This window comes from Capra hircus, chromosome 25, assembly GCF_001704415.2.
Source record: "Capra hircus breed San Clemente chromosome 25, ASM170441v1, whole genome shotgun sequence".
Taxonomy (NCBI): domain Eukaryota; kingdom Metazoa; phylum Chordata; class Mammalia; order Artiodactyla; family Bovidae; genus Capra; species Capra hircus.
In genome coordinates this window covers 7,820,167-7,843,943 of record NC_030832.1, presented here as the reverse complement: position 1 = coordinate 7,843,943, position 23,777 = coordinate 7,820,167, and the positions used below count along the sequence as shown (strand labels likewise).

General features: G+C 46.4%; 1 non-coding gene across 1 annotated transcript; it reads left to right on the top strand.

Annotated features, from left to right (window-relative positions):
* TRNAG-CCC lies at window positions 14,478–14,550 on the top strand. Its single transcript has one exon. It is a non-coding gene; the product is annotated as a tRNA-Gly (tRNA).

Here is a 23,777-nt window from a genome sequence, read left to right as displayed (position 1 = left end):
TGCCCCATTTCCTACCTAGAACTCGTCATCATACTTAAGCATCCCTGTGGTTGGTTTGCATGATGGCATAATTGCTGTTTTGTATTCTGCTTTGTGCGTCCATCTCCTCCCACTGGATTCTAAACTCTACCAGGGGAGTTAGAGTATCAGGCCTGGTGCCTAGAACAGCAACGGGCACAACAGAAACCCTCAGTAAATACTCGTGACCTGAATGAGTGAATAAGTTGAATGAACAGCCCCATTCTTTCGGGCAACTCGCTTCTCCCCTGGGTGGTTGTAGCTGCTTCCTACAGACCAGGATTCTACATCAGTTTAGCCTCCAGCCTCACTGGTCCACCGCGGATTCATCTTCCACCCTGGCCTCTAACACCACTTTTCCGACATGCAAATCTGGCCCGTGGCTTCCTTCTTAACACCCCTCAGTGGCTACCCACTGCCTTTGGGGTTAGAACCAGCACTTTAGCACAGTAGGGTTTGGGTCTTGTTTACAATTTAGCATCTGTGAACCCAGCTGAACTTCTAACCTTGCTGTGCCTGTTTCTTCTTCTGTAAAATGGGATAATAATGAAACCTGTGGTGAGGCTATTGAGAAGACAAATGAGGTCATCATGCGCAAGGCTTAGAACAGAGTCTGGCACGGTAACCACAGTCAGTGTCAGCTCTAAGGATGATTATTATATATCACCATCATCATTATCATTGCCATTATCAGGGCCACACAGAACAAAGCCCGGCCTAAATTCAAAGCTGCCTATGTAATCCCAGGGCCAAGGCTGAGGTCATGGTCTTTGATTTCAGTGATGTGGGTCCGTGGTTCTCCACCAGGGGTAATGTCATCCCCTCACCCCCCACCAGCGAACGACTGGCCATATCTGAAGATATTTTTGGTTGCCACAACTGTAGGGAGTGGAAAGCGGTTCCTGGCATCCAGCGGGTACAAGCTACACCACCCGCAGTGCACAGGACACTCTTCCAACAGAGAATGAGTGCTGCGCGCCAGTCACTCAGTTGTGCCCGACTCTTTGCCACCCCTGTAGCCCACCAGGCTCCTCTGCCCATGGGATTCTCCAGGCAAGAATACTGGAGTGGGTTGCCATGCCCTCCTCCAGGGGATCTTCCCAACCCAGAGATCAAAGCTGGGTATCCTGCGGTGTCGCAGATTCTTTACCCTCTGAGCCACCAGGGAAGACAATAGAGGAGGATGTAGCCCCAAAGGTCATATATTAAAACTGTGATGAAAAAAACAAGAAGAAAGTGCTGGTGAGCCTTCAGCATGGAGAACGCGGGTCTGAAGATGCATTTTTTTTTTTAATTTTAAAATCTTTAATTCTCACATGCGTTCCCAAACATGAACCCCCCTCCCACCTCCCTCCCCATAACATCCCTCTGGGTCATCCCCATGCACCAGCCCCAAGCATGCTGTATCCTGCATCAGACATAGACTGGCGATTCAATTCTTACATGATAGTATACATGTTAGAATGTCATTCTCCCAAATCATCCCACCCTCTCCCTCTCCCTCTGAGTCCAAAAGTCCATTATACACATCTGTGTCTCTTTCCCTGTCTTGCATACAGGGTCGTCATTGCCATCTTCCTAAATTCCATATATATGTGTTAGTATACTGTATTGGTGTTTTTCTTTCTGGCTTACTTCACTCTGTATAATCGGCTCCAGTTTCATCCATCTCATCAGAACTGATTCCAATGAATTCTTTTTAACGGCTGAGTAATACTCCATTGTGTATATGTACCACAGCTTTCTTATCCATTCATCTGCTGATGGACATCTAGGTTGTTTCCATGTCCTGGCTATTATAAACAGTGCTGTGATGAACATTGGGGTACATGTGTCTCTTTCAATTCTGGTTTCCTTGGTGTGTATGCCCAGCAGTGGGATTGCTGGGTCATAAGGTAATTCACCACATTAACAAATTGAAAAATAAAAACCATATGATTATCTCAATAGATGCAGAGAAGGCCTTTGACAAAATTCAACATCCATTTATGATAAAAACTCTCCAGAAAGCAGGAATAGAAGGAACATACCTCAACATAATAAAAGCTATCTATGACAAACCCACAGCAAACATTATCCTCAATGGTGAAAAATTGAAAGCATTTCCGCTAAAGTCAGGAACAAGACAAGGGTGTCCACTTTCACCGCTACTATTCAACATAGTTCTGGAAGTTTTGGCCACAGCAATTAGAGCAGAAAAAGAAATAAAAGGAATCCAAATTGGAAAAGAAGTAAAACTCTCACTGTTTGCAGATGACATGATCCTCTACATGGAAAACCCTAAAGACTCCACCAGAAAATTACTAGAGCTAATCAATGAATATAGTAAAGTTGCAGGATATAAAATCAACACACAGAAATCCCTTGCATTCCTATACATGAATAATGAGAAAGTAGAAAAAGAAATTAAGGAAACAATTCCATTCACCATTGCAATGAAAAGAATAAAATACTTAGGAATATATCTACCTAAAGAAACTAAAGACCTATATATAGAAAACTATAAAACACTGATGAAAGAAATCAAAGAGGACACTAATAGATGGAGAAATATACCATGTTCATGGATCGGAAGAATCAATATAGTGAAAATGAGTATACTACCCAAAGCAATTTACAAATTCAATGCAATCCCTATCAAGCTACCAGCAACATTTTTCACAGAACTAGAACAAATAATTTCAAGATTTGTATGGAAATACAAAAAACCTCGAATAGCCAAAGCAATCTTGAGAAAGAAGAATGGAACTGGAGGAATCAACTTGCCTGACTTCAGGCTCTACTACAAAGCCACAGTCATCAAGACAGTATGGTACTGGCACAAAGACAGACATATAGATCAATGGAACAAAATAGAAAGCCCAGAGATAAATCCACACACATATGGACACCTTATCTTTGACAAAGGAGGCAAGAATATACAATGGAGTAAAGACAATCTCTTTAACAAGTGGTGCTGGGAAAACTGGTCAACCACTTGTAAAAGAATGAAACTAGATCACTTTCTAACACCCCACACAAAAATAAACTCAAAATGGATTAAAGATCTAAATGTAAGACCAGAAACTATAAAACTCCTAGAGGAGAACATAGGCAAAACACTTTCAGACATAAATCACAGCAGGATCCTCTATGATCCACCTCCCAGAATTCTGGAAATAAAAGCAAAAATAAACAAATGGGATCTAATTAAAATTAAAAGCTTCTGCACAACAAAGGAAAATATAAGCAAGGTGAAAAGACAGCCTTCTGAATGGGAGAAAATAATAGCAAATGAAGCAACTGACAAACAACTAATCTCAAAAATATACAAACAACTTCTGCAGCTCAATTCCAGAAAAATAAACGACCCAATCAAAAAATGGGCAAAAGAACTAAATAAACATTTCTCCAAAGAAGACATACGGATGGCTAACAAACACATGAAAAGATGCTCAACATCACTCATTATTAGAGAAATGCAAATCAAAACCACAATGAGGTACCACTTCACACCAGTCAGAATGGCTGCGATCCAAAAATCTGCAAGCAATAAATGCTGGAGAGGGTGTGGAGAAAAGGGAACCCTCTTACACTGTTGGTGGGAATGCAAACTAGTACAGCCACTATGGAGAACAGTGTGGAGATTCCTTAAAAAATTGCAAATGAAGATGCATTTTTTTAATAGTGACGTGTACATTTTTAAGACCGTATATGATAAAATTAAGACCAACTTGTTATTGAAAAGAGAGAAGTCAGTACGTAGTCATTGATTCCTACTGATTTCCTCTAAAACACATTTGGATGAATGGATAAGAAGGTGCTATACATATATACAGTGGACTATCTCTCAGCCAGAAAAGAAAGAATGAAATAATGCCATTTGCAGCAACCTGCTGAGTGAAGTCAGACAGAGAAATACAAACATCATATGAGATTGCTTATAAGTGGAATCTTAAAAAATAGTACAAATGAACTTATTTACAAAACAGAAATAGTTGCAGACATAGAAAACAAACTTATGATTACCAAGAAGGAATGTGGGCTGGGGAGGGATAAATTGGGAGACTGAGATTGACATATACACACTACTATGTACAAAACAGATAATTAATAAGGACCTTTATATAGCACAGGGGACTTTACTCAATACTCTGCCATGGCCTATGTGGGAAAAGAATCTAAAAAGAGTGTGTTTGTATAAAAAAAGAGTGTATGAGTGTGCGTGGGCGTGTGTGTGTATACATATATATATATTGGAGAAGGCAATGGCACCCCACTCCAGTACTCTTGCCTGAAAAATCCCATGGACAGAGGAGCCTGGTAGGCTGCAGTCCATCGGCTGGAACAGCCTGATACGCCTGAGCGACTTTACTTTCACTTTTCACTTTCATGCATTGGAGAAGGAAATGGCAACCCACTCCAGTGTTCTTGCCTGGAGAATCCCAGGGACGAGGGAGCCTGGTGGGCTGCCGTCTATGGGGTCGCAGAGTCGGACACGACTGAAGTGACTTAGCAGCAGCATATATATATATATATATATATATATATATATATATATATATATATATACACATATATATATATATAACTGGTTCACTTTTTTGTGTACCTGGAACTAATATGACACTGTAAATCAATTAAACTCCAAAAAAATTAATTTAAAATTTCTTTATTCTTTGACCACACCACATGGTATGTGGGATCTTAGTTCCCTGACCAGGGATTGAACCCATGCCCTCTGCATTTGAAGCATGACATCTTAATTACTGGACTACCAGGGAAATCTCTAATTTAAAAAAATAATAATAAAATAAAAAACAAAAAAATTTTTTTAACTACCTGCATTTTGAACCTAAACCTTCCTGTCCATCTCCACTACTTCGAACTTAACCCCAGACACCCTCACCCCTCACCTGAGCTGGAGGACATGACTGGCTGATTCCTCCAATCTGTGCAACACTCAGCAGCCAGAGGGGCCATTAAAAAAACATATCCAGGGCTTTCCTAGCAGTCCGGTGGATAAGAACCTGCCTGCCAATGCAGGGGATGCAGGTTGGATTCCTGGTCCAGGAAGATTCCACATGCCTCAAAGGAACTAAGCCGCGTGCCACACCGAGTCCGCCTGGGGCAGCTACTGAAGCCTGAGTGCCCCAGAGCCTGTGCTCCGCAACAAGCCAGTCACCGTGACGAGAAGCCTACAACTACAGAAAGCCTGTGCACCGCAACAAGAAAAAGCCCATGCATAGCAACAAAAACATATCCAGGGACTGCCCAGGTGGTCCAGTGGCTAAGACTCCAAGCTCCCAGTGCAGGGAGCCAGGGTTCAATCCCTGGTCAGGGAACTAGATTCCACATGCCGCAACTAAGAGCTCATATGTCACAACTGAAGATCCCGCGTGCCGCAACTAAGATTTGGCACAGCCAAAAAAATAAATAAATACACTTTTTTTTTTAAGTATATATCCAGTCATGGCACTCCCCCTGCTGAAAACCCTTCAACAGTTCCTGCCCTACTTAGGATAAGATCCGAAAGTCAACAAGGGACCACATGACTGTTCCCTGCCTTCTTTTCCTGCTTCATCCCCGTCTTCCCCGCTCACTGCTTTTCAGCCACCCCTACAGCAAGCGCACCTTCCTGGCCCCAGAGCCTTTGCACACACTGCCTCCTTTCTCCCCCACCCACTCTCTCATGACTGACTACTTCTCACCTCCAGGTTTCACTCTAAATCTCCCCTCATGAGACAGACCTTTCCTAACCACCTTTGCAAAAGCTGTTTCCCATCCCCTAGACTCTAACAGTGCATATTATGTCCCAGAGAGCACTTGTTACAATTTTTTGTTTTTCTGTGTTTATTTGCTTCTTTTTTTTTTTTTTTTTTTTTTGTCTGTCTGTCTCCCATGTTAGACTTGGTGCAGAGCTTCATCTCACCACCATATTCCCACACCTTGTACATCAGTGGTCACTTCACACTGGGACTCATGAGCCTTCCCATGCCCCACCAGGTGGGTGGTCTCCTCCCTACCCTACAGATGAGAAGACGGAGGGTCAGAGAGGGTAAGGGCTCTTTGGTGCCCTTGGCAGAGCCAGGATTCAAACTCAGGTCACTTTAACTTGAAAGCTCAAAACTTTTCTCTGGGTCCTTTCTCAACCACTCACCCAAACCTTGGTGGGAATGAAAAAGTTTTCAAGGGACCGCAGACAGGATCCTCTGGGGCTTGCCTCCGAGTCCTGGCAAAGAAGACCCCCGATCTGAATTCCTGCTGACTGCCAGCCTGAAAGGGTTAATACTACTACAGTATGTCCAGCCTCAGCTATGGCCATAGGAAAGAGAAAGGCGCAGCAAAGAATTCAAGGGCTTTTCATATCCTTCTGTCTGCTTATTATTGTTATGGTGCCCCTGGCCAGTCCACTGTGTCTTTAGTCAGACGCTGACACTTACCTAGGCTGGACCCAGCTAAGACAGTCGTCATCATGGAAATCACACAGCAAGTGATTGCAAGAAGAGATAGATACAGAAGGGGAATGAAGGCACACACTCTGGAATGAGGGAATGATTGTTCTCAGGCAAAAAAAGAAAAAAATGGTGCCTCCTTCTTTGGGTCTCAAGGAACTGTCTTCTGGTCTTTGACAAGGATGAATGGGTGTAGCAGAACGCATGTGGTTTTGTCTCAGAAGAACTGGGCTCTGTATTAATCATGTCTTTTTTATTCTATAAGCTTGATGCTTGCACATCTTGGAGCCTGGATGATCCAGGAAGGACTGCCCGTCCCAGGGTTAACTGACACCTAAAGCAAGCAAACAGTTCCCTGGAAAACACAGGTTTCAGATGCAAATCAGCCAATCCAGAGCCTACACTCCAACCACCTTCTGAATCAGGGCTTGACCTGCCCTCTGGGCCACTCTCCCCTTGCCTGAATTGCCCCAGGGTCAGGCACTGTTTAGCTAGCGGCTGCGGAACCCACTAAAATTATTCCAGCTAGCCAACGTTGGGCCTGCTTGTGTTACTCGCTCAGTCACATCCGACTCTTTGCGAGCCCATGAACTGTGTCCCACCAGTCTCCTCTGTCTATGGGATTCTCCAGGCAAGAATACTGGATCCCTTCTCCAGGGGATCTTCCCAATCCAAGGATCAAACCTGGGTCTCCTGAATAGCAGGCAGATTCCTTACCATCTGAGCCCCCCGGGAAGCCTGCTTACCTGGCCTCAAACCCACAGCAAAAGCTCACACCCACATGTAACCCCTACTCCCTCTGCCCCCTGACTGACCCAGGTGCCGCCCTGTGTGGCCCTGCAGTTCGGGCCCTGTCTCCCATTTCTAGGGGACATAAACTTCTTCCTTTGTGAAAGTCATGCTTTGTCTGTGTATCTTACCTTCCCCAATTGAAACAAATCCCAGTTACTCTTTTTTTTTCTCTTTGGCCATGCCAAGTGGCATGCAGAATTTCAGTTTTCTGACCAAAAACCCAGGCCCCCTGCAGTAGAAGCGTGGAAAGCTAACCACTGGACCACCAGGGGGAAGTCCCTCCCAGGTGCCTTTGAAACCGGTTCTGATCCAGTTAAGTGATTGCACAAGCACCCTCTTCTCCGGCTGCCTCAATCTCCCCATCTACAAATTAGAAATAACAGCTCCTTTCTGTTGCTGATGGGCTAAAGGTTAACATGGAAATGAAGTGTTACTCACTGGCTCTGGCATATGGGGTATTGGGTGGGTGATTCCGCAGAGCCCCACGGAGGACGTGAGGAAGTATGGAAGTAAAAAAAAAAAAAAAAAGTGGTGAAATAAAAATAAAGAGCTTATTTGTTTGTTCATTAATCTTTGGCTGCGCTGGGCCTTTGTCGTTGCGCGCTTTCTGTAGTTGCGGTGAGCGGGGCTACTCTTCACTGTGGAGCTCGAGCTTCTCACTGCGGTGGCTTCTCTTGTTGCGGAGCATGGGCTCCAGGTGCTCAGGCTTCAGGAGCTGCAGCACGTGGGCTCAGCAGTTGCGGCACGTGGGTTTAGTTGCCCCACGGCATGTGGGATTCTCCCCAGACTGGGATGGAGCCCATATCCCCTGCACTGGCAGACAGATTCTTAGCTCCTGGACCACCAGGGAAGTCCTTGAAGAGCTTCGTAGACAGGGGGCACTGAATGGCCAGAAAGAGGCATCTGAGATGCGATGTGACCACAGGAAGTGGTCCTCATGCCAAGGCAGTCCTGAACTGGAGACAGAGGGGAGCCCATCCCTGGGAGCCCATCCTGAGATCTACAGCTGCCACCTCCTAGCATTCTGGGAGAAGGAGCCCCAGGCCCACAGTTAGGGCATGAGAAGGAGGGGCCCTGGGCTCAACTCTTAGCTCAGGTGCAAATGCCCTGTAGATTACTTGGTTGTCATTGCTTAGTCCCTAAATCGTGTCCAAATCTTTGCAATCTCATGGACGGCAGCACACCAGGCTTTCCTATCCTTCAACATCTTCTGGACTTTGTGCAAACTCATGTTCTTTGTGTCAGTGATGCTATCCAACCATCTCACCCTCTATCGACCCCTTCTCCTCTTGCCCTCAATCTTTCCCAGCATCAGGGTCTTTTCCAATGAATCAGCTCTTCGCATCAAAAGTGGCCAAAGTACTTATTGGAGCTTAGGCTCCAGCATCAGTCCTCCCAGTGAATATTCAAGACTGATTTCCTTTAGGATTGATTGGTTTGATCTCCTTACTGTCCAAGGGACTCTCAAGAGTCTGCTCAAACACCACAGTTCAAAAGCACCAATTCTTTGGTGCTCAGTCTTCTTTATGGTCCAACTCTCACATCTGTACATGACTACTGGAAAATCACAGCTTTGACTATATGGACCTTTGTCAGCAAAGTGATGTCTCTGCTTTTTAGTTCACTGTCCAGGTTTGTCATAGTTTTTCGAGTCCTAACATTCCCAGACATCGCCTTTCTGGGTCTCGGTTTTCTTTTGCCTGGAGTGAATCATAAAATATGCAACTGCCTGTATAGCAGACCTGCTGCAGGGCTCAAGGGGGGAATGTGCAAAACCAATGTCTTTGTCATTCTCAAAGTGCCCTACAAATGGGGCCAAACGTCAGGGCCTTGTTGTCAAGCACTCTGCTTTCCGCAGACTTTTCCTCAGGTTTGGAAATTTCCAGATGCTTGACTCAACCCTTCAAATGCAACTGTCTTTCCTGGGTACTGTCTCAGACCTGTAAATGCCCCAGAAACCATCTGCCCACTATCGGTACTTTTACTTTTATGCCACCTCTCAAGTCCACTTTTATGAATTAGGTCTTTCTGACCCCTGGAATATTTATCAACCAGCCACCTAAAAATGGCATAAAGGAGTTAGCCACAGCTTAACTATGTGGCACTCAGAAGATGCCCAGGAAATATTGGATTAGCTGGACTGGTTCTCAAACACCCATCAAAATCCATTAGATTCCTTGACTGGCAAAATCCACCGGGAGGATTTCTTAAAAAAAAAAAAAAATCATTGCATCTTGGGGCTTCCCTGGTGGTCCAGTATTATGACCACAGCCCCATTGCAGGGGCCCAGGTTCAATCCCTGGTCGTGTAACTAGACCCCACAGGCTGGAGCTAAGACTGAGTGAAGCCAAAATAAATAAATACACTTTTTTAAAAACTCATTGTCTCTTGTAAAAACCTATGACGAAAAAAAAAGGTACAGAAGTGTATAACTGAGTCACTTTGCTATAGACCTGAAACTAACACAGCATTATAATCAACTATACTTCCACTTTCTTTTTAAAAAAAAAATCACTACAACAGCAACTAGACTTCAATTTTAAAAAAAAAAAATGGAAAACCGAAACAAGAACTCACGCCCTTGAAACTCAGGAGAACAGCAAATGTCTCCCTGTGTCTACAAACTAGAATGGTGACTTTTAGTTTTGGCCATGCCTCTTGGGATCTTAGTTCAAACCCATTCCTTGGCCCTAACCACTGGACCACCAAGAAATTCCCAGAGTGGCGACATTTAGAGCAGAATAGAAACACAATTTATAAAATACATGCATGCATGTTAACATACATCCATACATATGTGCGTGTGTGTGCTCTGTCGTATCCGACTCTTTCGACTCCATGGACTGTAGTGCACCAGGCTCCTCTGTCCATGGGATTATGCTTATATACACAAACATACATACCCAGGGAATGGATAAGGGCATCCTGGGAAAAAATCCTTGCACTCTTAAGAGTCACTGCTGATATCATTAGTTATATTCGGTTCAGTTCAGTTCAGTCACTCAGTCGTGTCTGACTCTTTGCAACCCCATGGACTGCAGCACAGCAGGCTTCCCTGTCCATCAAGTTGGTGATGCCATCCAACCATCTCATCCTCTGTCATCCCCTTCTCCTCCTGCCTTTAGTATATCCCAGCATCAGGGTCTTTTCCAATGAGTCAGGTTCTTTGCATCAGGTGGCCAAAGTATTGGAGTTTCAGTTTCAACATCAGTTCTTCCAAAGAATATTCAGGACTGATTTCCTTTAGGATGGACTGGGTGGATCTCCTTGCAGTCCAAGGGACTCTCAAGAGTCTTCTCCAACACCACAGTTCAAAAGCATCAATTCTTTGGCACTCAGCTTTCTTTATAGTCCAACTCTCACATCCATACATGACTACTGGAAAAACCATAGCTTTGACTAGAAAGGCCTTTGTTGGCAAAGTAATGTCTGCTTTTTAATATGCTGTCTAGGTTGGTCATAACTTTTCTTCCAAGGAGCAATTGTCTTTTAAGTTCATGGCTGCGGTCTTTTAATTCCACCATCTGCAGTGATTTTGGAGACCCCCTCCCCCAAAAAAAGTCTCTGACTGTTTCCATTGTTTCCCCATCTATTTGCCATGAAGCGATGGGACTAGATGCCATGATCTTAGTTTTTGAATGTTGAATTTTCAGCCAACCTTTTCTCTCTTCTCTTACACTTTCATCAAGAGGCTCTTTAGTTCTTCACTTTCTGTGAAGTTATATTAAGATGAGGTCATTCTGGAGGAGGGTGGGCCCTTAATCCAATATGACTGGGGTCCTCATAAGAAGAGGAGAAGGGATACAGAGACACACAGGGACAGGGTGGCAAGATGATGACGGAGGCTGAGACTGGAGTGAAGCAGGTGCCAGCCAAGGAACACCGAGGATCCCTGGTGGGAAAAAGCAACGAGGGGTTCTCCTAGCAGAGGGCGCAAGGCCTGCTGACACCTTCCCTTTGGACTTGTATCCTCCAGAACTGAGACTATAAATTTCTGTCGCTTTAAGCTACTGGCTTTGTGGTGCTTTGTTACGGACGCCTTAGGAAACAGATGCAAGGTCCCACCGTCCGAAAGGTCAGGCGGAAGTTGCACAGAATCTGAATAGCATACACCCAGTTCACACACCCTTTCCCACCTCCCCGCCTTTGCGTATGCTGTTCCCTCCACCTGGAAAGCCTGTTTCTCTGAATCCATGGCAACAAAATCCTACTAAAGTTTTCAAGGCATAGCTCAGATGTCTGACCTCTGACACCCGCGCTCCCCAACACCACCACCGCTCTTGCGTCTTCCACGCGTGATACTCGTCTGTTCACAGGGTGTGCCTTCCCCACGGGTCCGTGAGCCCTCGGAAGCCAGGGAGCTCTCTCATTCCTATCAGCATCCCCACTACCCACAAAAAACCTAACACAGAAATACCCATCAGAACCAGAATTCAACTGCATCTGTGATTAAATAGCTTCATCTCAGCTGTAACTCTAATATTTTCCCCACCTGTAAAGAAGGCTGTGGAGCAAATATGACAAAATGTTAACATCTGTCAGCTCCAGAGGGTGAGCACACGGGTGTCAGGTTATTTCCAGTACTTTTCTGAAGATTTGAAATAGTTCGTAACAAAAAGGTTTCCGACCTGAAAAGCCAGAGGTAACAGGCTGTCTTGGGACCCGACCGGTCCATCGGAACATGGTTTACGCTGGGAAAGGCAGTTCTAGTTCAAAGCACGTCGTTTGAACACATTTTTTAGAACTCTGTCTGGGGAAGAGTAAAACGTCTTAAGGACCCACCACGAGCTCTGTTAATTACGCTAGTCTTGTTTTCATCTGTACCAAAGTCCTAGGGGATTATGTGATTATTTCTTTTCAGAAGAGGGAACTTCTGGGATTTGCCCAAGGTTGTACAGCTAATACACTTTGGATCTAGGATTGAAACCAACTTTATGTTGTCCCAAAGCTATGTAACAGTAGCAGTAATTTTGTCATTGTTTAGTTTTGAAGTTATGTCTAACTCCTTTGCAACCTCATTAACTCTAACCGGCCAGGCTCCTCTGTCCATGGGATTTTTCCAGGAAAGAATACTGGAGTGGGTTGGCATTTCTTTCTCCAGGGGATCTTCCAGACCCAGGGATCACACCTGCTTCTCCCACATTGGCAGGTGAATTCTTTACCACTGAACCGCCAGAGAAGCAGTAATTTACACAACCTTAACCCGCTCCAGTGTTCTTGCCTGGAGAATCCCAGGGACGGGGGAGCCTGGTGGGCTGCCGTCTATGGGGTTGCACAGAGTCGGACACGACTGAAGCGACTTAGCAGCAGCAGCTCTGTAGTGGGACATATTAGCTTATTTCAGCCTCAGAACAACCCTGTAAGAACCCCTGTACACTCTCAGTGGGACTGTAAAAACTGGTGCAGCCTCTATGGAAACCAGTATGGAGGTTCTCTCAGAAAACTGAAAATAGAACTACCATATGACTCAACAATTCCAGTCTTGGAAATGAAAAAAAAAAAAAAAACTCAAACAATAACTCAAATAGATACATTTGCATCTCAATGTTCACAGCAACACTATTTACAACAGCCAAGATATGGAAGCAACCTAAGTGTCTATCTCAGATAAATGGATAAAGAAGATGTGGTGTAAACATACAAGGGAAATATTACTCGGCCATAAAAAGAACAAAATAATGCCATCTGCAGCATCATGGACGGACTTGGAGGGTATTCTGTTAAGTGAAAAAAAAAACAGATAAATACTGTATGATATCACTTGTACGCACACAGCCGACTTGTTGGAAAAGACCCTGATGCTCAGAAAGATTGAAAGCAGAAGGAGAAGGGGGCGACAGAAGATGAGACAGTTGGATGGCATCACAGATTCAATGGACACAAACTTGGGCAAACTCTGGGAGATAGTGAAGGACAGGAAAGCCTGGCGTGCTGCAGTCCATGGGGTCGCAAAGAGTCGGACATGACTTGGAGACTGAACAACAACAACAACATCACTTATATGTGGAATCTAAAAAAATACAACTTGTAAATATAACCAAAAAAAAAAGAAGAAGAAGAAGCGGACTCACAGATACAGAGAACAAACTAGTGGTTTTCACTGGGGAGGAGAACCAGTTGGGGGTGGGACAATGGAAGGTACAAATTATCGGGTATGAAATAGGCTATAAGAATATACTGTATAACACAGGGGACACAGCCAATGGTCTGCAATAACTGTTAACAGAGTGTAGCCTTTAAAAATCATATAAAAATTTTAAAACAAAAAAGAACAACCTTGAGACAAAGCCTGTTAACATTGTCATCCCATTTTTACGGATGAGAAATATGAGGACAGAGGGTTGTGGCAGTTCCTGATGGCATTTCCAGTCCTGGAGCCAGGACTGAACTTGCGCTGTCTCGTGCCAGGCGCCCGCATGCCTAGTCCCGTGGCTGTACTCTTTCTCCCTGGGGTCTCTCCCACCATGGAAGAACAGGTTGCTTCCTCCAAGAAAGACCCCCAACACCAGAGATTGACATCCCCACACTCCTAGAGAACTCCGGAGGTCATGGTTCTGCCTCCAAACCCAAGAGGAACAGGCCGAGAGCAGGTCTGGATGGGGGGCAGGGGGATAGATGGGCAGTGACTAGGCAGGGTGAATGTTTATAGAGCAAAACCACCTGATAAAGAACTATCAGACTTCCTCTCCCAGTTATAGATCCCCCTGTGAACACACTTCCAAAAAATAAAGGAAAAAAAGGGGGGAGACTCTCCAAGGATCTTTCTCACCTTCCTGCTTGCCTCCCTACCAGCCTTCTTTTCACAAACCTCATAGTGAGCACGGGGCTGGGTTTCACGTCCCACCATGTCCAAAGGCTGAAAACGTGTTAAAGTGATAGGAGCCTGGGACTTCCCTAGTGGTACAGCGGATGAGAGTCCGCCGGGCAATCCCTGGTCCAGGAGGTTCCCACACACCACAGAGCAACGGAGTCCGTGCACCACAACTACAGAAGTCCGCATGCCTAGAGCCCATGCTCGGGAACAAGAGAAGCCAGGGCAATGAGAAGCCCTCACACCACAAGGAGAGAGCAGCCCCGCTTGCCACAACTAGAGAAAAGCAGCAACGAAGGCCCAGCACAGCCAAATATAAATAAATAAATTTTAAAACAAATAAATAAAACGGGGGAGGGGGAGATGGAGAACCACCACACCCCCTGCAGAACGGCTGGAATTTAAAAAAAACACGACGGACTTCCCTGGTGGTCCAGCGGCTAAGACTCTGCACTCCCAATGCAGGGGGCCCAGGTTCGATCCCAGGTCAGGGAACTAAGAGCTTGCATGCCGCAACTAAGACCTGGTGCAGGCAAATTATTTTTTTTTAATACAATACTCTTTAAAAAGAAAAAGAAAGATTAACGACACCAAGGGCTTGCAAAAAGGCAGAGTGACTGGACACTCCCCATTCTGATTGGGGCTGCAGTTACCCAAGGATGCGTGCAGGCTGGTTCTTTACCAGAGCTACCTGGGACGCCCCTACACAGCTGTACACATATATAAACACTCAGCAGGCTACATACTAAGATGTATACATTTTGTACACACTGCATGGATGTTACACCTCAATTATCTTTACATTTTCTTTAATGCAAAGTTTTTAAAAAGGAAGATGAGTAATATGCCTCAGGCAAAGTTCATAAAAGGCTAGAGGATGAGAAGGACTCCAGGACATTCTCAGAGCTATTATAGACCCACTTGCGTGGTGCGGAAAGGAGGTAACCAAGAATGAAGGGGGCAGACACGAGGGTGGACAGCAAATGGGGGCCATGCCCGAAGAAGCCCCAGTTGTCACGATTTGGGATTTCTCGAGGGCTTTTCACAAACTGCAAGCTCCTCACCTCTGAGAGCTGCCAATCAGAAACGCCCGTCAAGTCTCCGTCCATCCAAGCTGCAAGGAAATAATGCCAGGATTGGGGGTCGGTGGCATGAATAGAAGAATGCTGGAGCTGAGGACAGTTGGACGAATGTGGGAGGGGAACCGGGGAGACAGGCGATTCTCTCTGTGGGTTTATCCAACGAGGGTGTCCGTCGTGATGCCGAGAAAGGGGAGGACGGGAGAGAGGATGACTCCCGCGGACCGGGCCGGAGGCAGAGGAGCTCCAGGAAGAGCTAATGAACGCCGCTTCCGTCCCATTAAACCAGGGCCTTCCACATAGCGCGTAAAAACTCCACCAGCACTTCCTGGATGGTAACTCTGCTTCGCCTGATTCATCTCTTCCAAACTGAAGTAGCAGAGCACCCTTTTAATTAACAAGCCGTGTCCCTATTCCGTCGTATGTGTATTTAACTGCTCAACGCACCCTCCAGATGCCTTCAGGAAAAGATGAAAATTTTAAGAAGGTGGGAAGGAGGGCGGGAGGAGAAGCGGATAAAGGATGTCAAATGAACAGGTGCAGGCTTGTTAGTCACGAGGAATGCATGAATCTTTGAAATTAATTTCACTGATGGTTCATTTTTCATTAACGTTTTCCTGACCATAAAAAAAAAGGAACTTTATTCTTCCTGAACCCCAGGGAACGAAGGCATATTCTTGGAGGGAGGACCAGACTCGAACACTTCACACAGGTTCTCAGAGATTGGGGCCCAGCATCAGGTCAGCGAAGGCCAGGACCCACTGAGAACCGAGGCAGCTGCAGGAAGACCCTGGACCATAAGCTGGAGATAACAGACGTGGCTCCTTCACGCCCCCTGCTGGTAGACAGGCCACGTGTCATGGGCACATCAGGTCCTCAAGTCCTCCCAAGGAAGGGAAAGAAATTCTGCATCCCAGGACTGCTACAAACAAGAAATAAGTCAAAGGTGAAGGAGGAGAGCTTAGTCAACTGAGCACTGAACTCGGATATATTCATTAAGCTTTGGGTTTTGGGGGGTTTTTATTACATGCTTGATTCGGGCAGATCATAAAAATTAACTCCTACTAAAATTAGAGTAATTTTTCAAAAAGAAGGAAAGGAAATGTAACTAGAAGGATCCAAGGGCAGCCAAGGAACTGGGGCAACCTAAGCGCATTCATCCTTGCTTCCTTTCATTTGCTCATCTTTCATTATTCAATACGCGCTTTATGAGGTCCTGCCATGTGCCAGGTAGAATTTTAGGTGATGGGAACAAGATAAATATGATTGCTGCCCACTCTAAATACACAGCCTGTTGAAGATTTTGCAGAGGTACGTGTCTTTTTTTTTAAGAATCAGTTCAATTTCTGTTTCAATATTTGTTCATTTGGCTGTGTCAGGTCTTAGATGCAGCACGCAGGATCTCACTGCATCATACTGGATATTTCACAGCAGTGCACAGACTCTCTAGTTGAGGCTCATGGGCTTAGTTTCTCCACAGCATGTTGGATCTTAGCTCCCAACCAGAGGTCGAACCTGCGTCCCTTGCATTGCAGGGCAGATTCTTAACCACTGGACTAGCAAGGAAGTCCCACACATCACATCTTTCTTAGTAATTGTGATAGTGGGGAAAAACATACGTGAAATGCACACAGAAAAAGAAAAAAAAAAACTTGGTATCCGTAAACTATGGCTGTGTAACAAACCATCCCAAGAGGCACACAATAGTAAGTGATGATTCACATACTCTGCTGGAGCAGCTCTGCTTCTAGGTGCAGGCCTGCAAGGACCCCAGGGCCTAAGGTGACTCTGTTCCATGTCCCTCCTTCCTCAAGGACCAGCAGTGACCCAAGGCATGTTTCTCACAGCCATGCTGGAAGTGCAAGAGAGCAAACCCAGTGCAAACCTTCACTCAAGCCATGTTGGCTAACAAGCCTTTGGCCAATGCAACGCCCAAGGCCAAGTAAGTTTCAGATTCCGAGGCCCAATCCCAGGTGACAGAGGCCACCTCTCCAGGTGGGGCACTCGAGTCTGCATGAAGCCCCCTGAATCCTTATGAGTCCTCAGCACAGAACTTGTCTGTTCTGTTCTGCGCCTCATCTTTCTCCTCTGAGCTCCTCTGGCAGAATTTCCTGCAAGTCTACCATCCTCCAGAAATAATAATAATAAATAGACAATCTCTGAAACAATGTGCTTGGAGTCAGCACTTCTCCCATCCACCCCTAAACATCCCCAAGTCTGACCCATTTCTGAAGAGCCCTAGACATCTCTTCTGATGGTGGGCACACACACGCAACTTAGAACAACCAGTTCTGTTATCTGCAAGTACCACAGCACAGGACAGAAGCCAGGATACAGCCAAAGAGACACCCTCTCACATCCAGGTGACCCCCACCCAATACAGCCACCATTGTTCTCCATTAGGAAAACCTGGAAGGAATGAAAGTGAGGAAGGAAGTGGAGTTGCACAACGTAAACCCCAAAGTTCAAGGTCACATTGCATTTTCACAACTCCAGGCATAAGTGTCAACTGTTGATCATTTCTATGGGGGCTGAACCTACAGGTAAAACGAAATCAAAAGCCCAAATATCTTGACTGTGAATTATCAGTATGTAAAGCTTTGACCCATCTTCCATTATGATCACCTGTGATTGATATAGGAAAACCCCCCTGATTCCAAAATGGCCATGGTAGAAAGGCAAGTCTTGTATCTATCAGGGAAATGTTAAAATATAAAGCACATGAAAGTAATACAGTTTGTTTTTACTTTCAAATACAGGCACTAAAAAAGAAAAAACGAAGCATCGCTGAGTGGAAGCTGGTTCAGACCTGCTTACTCCTAACCTATTTACATGTCACGCATCTGGCCCACTTCACCAGCTTAAGTACAAAAGGAGGTCGGCGTCCTTTTTTATATTCAAATCCAATTACTCTGGAAGCAGAAATTGGTTCACCCTTTTTGGAGGGCAATTGGGGAAAGCAGCTCCCCAAATTTGAAACGTGCTTCCCTTTGAACTCAAGAATTCTCCCTCCAGGAATCCCTCCTACAGAAAGATCTAAGAGTTTGTTAAAATGTGTTTGTGGCAGCATTGTCCGGGGGAGAAGCGGGAGCGACTTGGCTGAAAAGAATGAGGTGGGTAGACATGTTCTCGGTCTGGAAAACTTTCTAGACAATCGTCGAGGGGTAAGAGAAAGTCACGAAACCACCCAGACAACACAATGGCATTCAAAAATACACTCACCGTATCTATTTATACCTATAGATATGGCTATACCTTTATGTCTGTGTCTTGATCCAAATCTGTATCTATATATAGAGAGAGGTGCCCACATCTGAGCCGTAGCCATCTATCTATATCTGCATCTGTTTATGTCTATCCGTGCCTAGATCTATATTCATATTTATATAATAGTCTGAGAAAGAAATTATCATCAAGGGACAAGGAGAAAGGAAACAAGGAAACAGTTCACGGATCACTCCAAATACCGGGTTGGCCAAGTTTGTAAGATCTTGCAGAAAAGCCTGAACGAACTTTTTGGCCAACCCCATGGTGGCGCTAGTAGTAAAGAACCCACCTGCCAACACAGGAGACACAAGAGACGCGGCTTCCATCCCTGGATGGGGAAGATCCCCTGGAGGAGGAAGGGCAACCGCTCCACTGTTCTTGCTTGGAGAATCCCATGGAGAAAGGAGCCTGGAGGGCTGCAGAACATGGGGTCGCAAAGAGTTAGACACGACTCAAGCGACTTAGCACGCAGTATTTCCCGGACTGTCAGAGTGTTTGCATCTATTTGCGTGTTTTACTTACGCATAAACATGTGTATGCATGATGTAATTCTCAAATTCACATGGCCCTGAGTCAAGCCCGGTATCCCAGGGAGAAGGTCTTTCTTCGGGCTCCAGGGTTCCCCAGGGGCCGTGATCGCACCAGGAATGCCAGTCCCGGTGGCGCTCCTGCCATTCCAGGAATGCCAGGAATGTGTCACTGGAGAGAGACACGGGGCCACGCAGTGGCCCGTGGAGGGATCCTTCTGGGCGCACACTGACCCGAGGCCAGCCGCCCGCAGCTCCGTCCTGAAGGAAGACACCCACCAGGGTCTCAGGGCCTGTGCTGGGTTTGCTCCCACTCTTGGAAGGAGTTCAGAAGTCGGGGAATCCCTTCAGAGGGCGGCTGGCCTCTCTGCGCAGTGGTGGAGCAGTTGAGGTTGACCTCTCCAGTGGCCGAGCCAGAGCTGAACCTGAAAGATGGGGCCACCTTGACCTGCACGAGCCAGACCACAGGGCAAGAGCATCCTCTCAGCCTGGAGAGGTGGTGGCGCTCAGCTGTGACCTCATCGGCAGGAGAAGGCGAGGACCCTGCAGACGAAGGTGATGGCTGGTCCACGGGGTCAGGGTCTCAGCGCTCAACTCAGACAGGAAGTTACTTTCCCTTCAGAGTGAAACTGTGAGCCGAGGCCTTTAGAGTACACAGTGTGCGCACACACGCACGCACATGCACGTACACGCACACACACGCTCACGCACACATGTGCGCACGCACACGCATGCATGCACGCACACACACGCACTCATAGTCACGTGCACATGCCAGCAGTCAGGACTTGCCAGGCCCCGTCTCAGAAGCAGACCCTGGGGACTTCCCTCGCGGTCCAGTAGTGAAGAATCCGCCTGCCAGGACAGGGAACATGGGTTCGATCCCTGGTCCAGGAAGATCCCACATGCCTCAGAGCAACTAAGCCAGTGCGCCATGACTACTGAAGCCCACGTGCCCTAGAGCCTGTGTTCCGCAGCAAGAGAGGCCACTGCAACAAGAAGCCCCATGCAGTGAAGACGACCCAGCACCGCCAGACATCAATCAATAAAAGTCGTATATCAGATGAGGGCCCACCCTAATGACCTCATCTTAACTTGATCCCCTGCAGAGTCCCTGCTTCCTAACAAGGTCACAGCCACAGGTACAGGTAAGATACCCACCCCGGCTCGTCCAGCCAAGCACAGGCCAGCGAGGGAAGCCCCAGGCAGGGTCCCAGGTGTCACAGGCACTCAAAGATCGGAGGCCCTGGGACCGAGGGGATGTGGGCACGACACCAAGAGCATCTGCTCCAGCCTCCGAGTTTGTGAGACGTCTTCTGGCCGCGCTTTCAAAGCCAAGCAAATTGGTTTGGGGCCGAAAAGGCCATCAAGCCTTCAAGCATGACTAAAAGATTAAGCGCCGTGCCTTAAAACTAAAAGCCAAGTGTTCCCTTGGCTCAACTGCCAACCGGTTATCTGCCAAGTGACAGGAAGTGCCTCCCTAACGGCTCTTCACATTATGTCATTAAAAGTTGCAGTGATGTCTACAGCTGAACCCGAGTCGTGCTGGGAAGGCCATTAGGTTAATTAAAATATGAGGACAGCTCACCATCTACTCTTAATTAACAAACGAGGTCCCACTGCCAACTCAGCAAAACGGAGAGCTGGCCCACAACCCTCTGGGGCAGTCGAGGTGCTCAGAGCATCCTTCCACCCCTGACAGCTGGGCAGAACGTAAAGGGGGACCTCGGGGCCTGGGCAGGAGGATAATTCTCACTGCATGCAAGTTGGAGGACCTCCAAGACAGGTCTCTTTATCACCAAATATCTATCATTCTGTAATATCTCTTCATCTGTCTTCCCCAAGCTCACATGCACACTCCAGGACTTCCCTGACAGTCCTGTGGTAAAGAATCCGCCTGCCACTTGGACACACTGCTGTATTTAAGATGGATAACCAGGGCCTTCCCTAGTGGTCCGGGGGTTAGAACTTCACCTTCCAATTCTGGGCTTCCCTTGTGGCTCAGCTGGTAAAGAATCTGCCTGCAGTGCGGGAGACCTGGGTTCAATCCCTGGGTTGGGAAGATCCCCTGGAGAAGGGAATGGCTACCCACTCCAGTATTCTGGCCCATAGAATTCCCTGGACTGTATAGTCCATGGGGTCACAAAGTGTCAGACATGACTAAGCGACTTTCACTTCACTTCCAATGCAGGGGGTGCTGGTTCAATCCGTGATCGGGAAGCCAGGCTCCCATATACCTCAGGGCCAAATATCCAAAAAACATAAAACAAAGGACTATGGTAACAAATTTAATAAAGTCTTTAAAAACAAAAAAGATTTTGGAGAAGGAAGTGGCAACCCACTCCAGTATTCTTGCCTGGGAAATCCCATGGAGAGAGGAGCCTGGTGGGCTTCAGTGCATGGGGTTACAAAGGGGTAAAACACAGCTCAGCAACCACACAACAAGGGAGCCACCATCTCATGAGCCAGTGCACACCCACAGTGGAAGATTCATCTCTTGAGAAATGTGCAAGTTAATCCTTTTTGAGCTTTTTTTTTTTTTCCATTGACTCTTTATCCTGGTGTTTAATAAGATTTTGTTTTTATAAGATTTAACTTGAAGGCTAAAAAAAGAAGGCTTTAAAAAAATTAAAAAATGGATAACCAACAAGGACCTACTATATAGCACAGAGAACTATGGGGCAGCCTGGATGGGAGGGGAGTTTGGGAGACATTGGATACATGTTTATGGATGGCTGAGTCTCTTTGCTCTCCATCTGAAACTATCACAACATTGTGAATACAAATAGAAAGTTAAAAAATAAAAAAAAAAAGAATCCGCCTGCCAATGCAGGGGATATGGGTTCAATCCCTAGTCCAGGAAGATCTCACGTGCCATGGAGCAACTAAGCCATGAACCACAACAACTTAGCCTATGCTCTGGGGCCCATGCTTCATGACAAGAGAAACCTGTACCCCGAAACTAGGGGGGAACCGCCACTCGCGGCAACTAGGAAAAGCCTGTGCACAGCAACAAAGGCCCAGCCCTGCCAAAAATAAAATAAGCACATGTTAATAAATGCAAAATGCATGCTCCAGAGGGTGACCACTCAGTCTACCATGCTCAGGACCTCGTTCCTGCGAGGACAGAACCGCAGCACTAAAGCAGGGTGGTGCACGGCACGCACGGGACAGGCGGCCGGTCCAGCTGCGGGAAAGCAGCGAGCTGGTCTGCTGTGTTCACGGCCGTATCCCCAGGGCTACCATGGCCGACACACAGCAGACCCTGAATCAATATTAACTGAAAACACGACTGGGCACAGGAATGAATGAGATGATGAATGAATGAGTTCCTCCCGATCTCTAATCCCACAAAGAAAGCAATGCAAGAGCCTGGAACATATGGTTTCATGCTTGGTTTTCCCTTTATGCAGACACACACATATGAGTACACATATATTAATAACGGTAGTATTAAGAAACTGTTGATTGAAACCGTCTGCCTTGACCAGGCCCGCTTGCCTGAGTTGTCTCAATAAAGAACATGGTGTTGCAGCCAAAAACTAACCAGAAGTCAAGAGGGGCCAAAAGAGGGAGGAGACAACCAACCTCCCAGAGGCCTTCTCGCTGGAACTGATCTTGGCTGAGAGATGCGCCACCAGGAACGACCCTGGGTCAGACTACGAGCCAAGCAACGTGATGGGCCAGAGACAACCCGGAAACTAACTCCATCTCCATAAACCCTGAGTCTGCGAGCCACGAGGCAGAGCAGCTCTGGGTTTCCTTACCCTCCTGCCCTCTGCCCAGGTGCCCCTTCCCAGTAAAGTCTCTTGCTCTAACATGTGTCTCCTTGGACAGTTCATTTCTGAGTGTTAGCCCCTGGCAGGGGTCCTCAAAAACAAACAAAAAAAAAATCACATCACAGGCACAAATCAGCAGTTTGCTTTTTCACTTAATAATATATAGTACCTCTCTCTCCAGATCAATACATATACACCTACTTCTTTTCAACGGTTTGTCATGTTCCGTAATATTGAATGTGCCATAATTTATTCTATTATTCAATTATTGGAAAAGTTATGTTTCCATTTTTTTGCAGGCAAGCAATGCATCAGTAAATACCTTTGTGCACATATCCTGGTTTCCCAGGTGGCTCAGTGGTATAAAGAATCTGCTTAACAATGCAGGAGACACAGGGGACTCGGGTTCAATTCCCGGGCCGGGAAAATCCCACATCCAGTGTTCTTGCCTGGAAAAATGCTATGGACAGAGGAGCCTGGTGGGCAGCAGTCCATGGGGTCACAGAGAGTCAGACATGACTGAACACTCAAGCACACAGCGCACGTCTTACGTGAAAGTGAAAGTCTCTCAGTGGTGTCCAGCTCTTTGCAATCCCTTGGACTGTAGTCCATGGAATTCTCCAGGCCAGAATACTGGAGTGGGTAGCTTTTCCCTTCTCCAGGGGATTTTCCCGACCCAGGGATCAAACCCAGGTCTCCCACATTGCAGGCAGATTCTTTACCAGCTGAGCCACCAGGGAAGCCTTAACATGCTGGCAATATTTATTTATTTTTTTGGTATCATGATAGATTCCTACAGGTCAAGGGGACCTTTAAATTTAAACAGACATCAGGGCTGACCTGGGTTAAGACAAAGCAGAGAAAGGTCACCCCAGTCTGGCCCCAGCAAGACTGTGAGATAGGAAACCCAGTAAGTAAACCTCTTGGATGTTCTCTTCCTCAGCTCTCGCTCAGGGCTGAGGCATGTGTGAGGCACTGATAATGCCCTTTTGTCGCTGTTTGTTGTTTAGTTGCTCAGGCGTGTCCGACTCTTTGTGACCCCGTGGACTGTAGCCCGCCGGACTCCTCTG